The 2,022-nt window shown below is 44.6% G+C and overlaps 1 protein-coding gene and 1 non-coding gene across 2 annotated transcripts in view; one reads left to right on the plus strand and one right to left on the minus strand.

Annotated features, from left to right (window-relative positions):
- The window catches only part of DNAJC5B (DnaJ heat shock protein family (Hsp40) member C5 beta), a 40,177-nt gene that overhangs the window by 25,570 nt on the left and 12,585 nt on the right, over positions 1-2,022 (plus strand). The window lies entirely within an intron of this gene.
- Positions 851-939, minus strand: TRNAY-GUA. Its single transcript is given in 2 exon segments — positions 851-886; positions 903-939. It is a non-coding gene; the product is annotated as a tRNA-Tyr (tRNA).

A 2,022-nucleotide genomic window follows, 5' to 3' on the forward strand; every position in this document is an offset into this window, starting at 1 on the left:
GTTTATCCATATCCTGCTGCATTTTCCCTTGATTCCCTTTCACTGTGGTGTCTTTTGCTCTCTGCTCAAGCATAAGACAAAACAAAATGACAGCTATTCCTCTGTTCTGTAACAGAGTGCTGGAATGTCATGTGTAAGTCGTCTGAACCTCTCTTTCTGCAAACTGAAAGCACCACTCTCCTCAGCCCATCCTTAAAGAGAATTCCTTGAGATTCCACTGAAGTTGCTCTATTCCACTGATGTCCTTTTCTGTACTTGGCTTGGTACTTGAGAACTGTCAAAGAGGGAGAAGATCAATTCTTCTGTCAAACTGCCCATGGTACTCTTGATACAGCCCTGGATGTCATTCTCCTCTGCAAATGCAGGGCACACCATAAATCTTCCCACAGCCTGCAGAGAATAGATGGATCCCTGACAAAGGGCCCTGTGTCCAGGCAAGGGAAATGAAAAGTGTTGGAGAATGCGGGCATCAATCCCGCTGCCTCTCACGTGCTAAGCGAGCGCTCTACCACTTGAGCTAATTCCCCACCCTGCAGCCTCTGCCTGAGGTCCTCTCCCCTCCCAGGCACCCAGCCCTGCCCCAGGATGCCCTGCACACAAAGCCTGAGACCCCACAAAGATCTTCACTCTCACACTCGCTCACCTTCCTGTTGGAGGTGACCCCTGACAACTCCAGAGCTCAGAACCACCATGCCCTGCCCAAGGGTTCACCCAAAAATACCTTGTCTGGTCAACTTCCCAATGTCAGGCAAGAGCTCATGGCTGGACAGCCCTTTGAAGGGAAGCCTCCTGGGCATGACCAAAAGGCAGCAGTGCCAGTGCAGGGTGTGGGCCAGAGCCAAAAGAACACTCCTTCGAGCCGGAGTTGAACTAGTGACCTAAGGATGGCCATGCAAGGGAGCCTACAGTCCTCCGCTCTACCAGCTGAGCTATCGAAGGAAGCATGAGGACATGTTGCTGAGATCCTCTGGCACTTCATAGTGTTTTCATATTTCACACTATAGAACATATTTTCCTGCCTCCAAAATATTGCTAATTTAATCCAAAAGCACCCTCATCAGACCCACCCTGTATCAGAGTCTGGCCTGATCTCAATTTTCAGCCTAAGCCTCCCACTGACAGATATCTTGAGCTTATTTCACTGACTTCGTTTCCATGAATGCCTTGTCCATCTAAGGCACACTTATCCATCTTGTGGGATAGCTGTTTCTCTGTTTGATGTCACTTTTCTCTCCCAAACTTGCTTGCTGCTGTGGACGGCTGCAGTGGACAGTGATCCTAAAGTGGTGAAGGAGAAGGCCATTCACCATGAGAAAAATTTGAATGGACATAAACCCATGGTTTTGGCATAGGAAGTAGCCAACAAGCTCCTTTGTTCATTTCACTCTCTACTTTTTTGTCTTCTTCCTTTTGCTCATAATGAACCCTGGTTATTACATAACTGGAAATGTCTCTTTTCCAGGACCTACAAGGAAGCTTCCATATAGCTGGTACTTTGTGTTATATCACATAGTTTTTGTCCTTACTTTAATTTTTTCTTGGGTTGGACCTAACAGAGTCCTTTGTCGCACTCATATGAATTGCACTGCTAATAACTAGATCTCTTTCTGATTGCTGAATCATCTCCAATTAGTGTATGTCATCTCAGTGTGCAGAGAGCTGTTTTGGTAATGTACTCTTTTTAGAGAGAACAGTTGTCCCAAAATCAAAATAAGAACATAGATTATCTTTTGTTAATTGTTGAAAGTAATCCTGTTAGTAGTCTAAAACAATACTAGGTGAAGTAAGAGTGTAACTAATGTGTTCCGTCTTTTCAAAATTACAGTCTGTTCAAATTCTTATTTTTTATGAGATTGTTTGGGATGTGGGTCAGACAGAAGAAGTCTTCGGGTCTCTGGGAAAAGAAAGAAAGGCTGGAGATTGATTGTCCGATGCCTGCAAACACACGTGGGTTTTTGACAGTAGTACTTCTCCCTTTCTTTTCTTTTCTTTTCTTTTCTTTTCTTTTCTTTTCTTTTCTTT

Source organism: Corvus kubaryi, unplaced genomic scaffold (assembly GCF_017639235.1).
Source record: "Corvus kubaryi isolate FWS band 111438036 unplaced genomic scaffold, C.kubaryi_AGA036_p1.0 37385, whole genome shotgun sequence".
In the NCBI taxonomy this organism is placed as follows: Eukaryota; Metazoa; Chordata; class Aves; order Passeriformes; family Corvidae; genus Corvus; species Corvus kubaryi.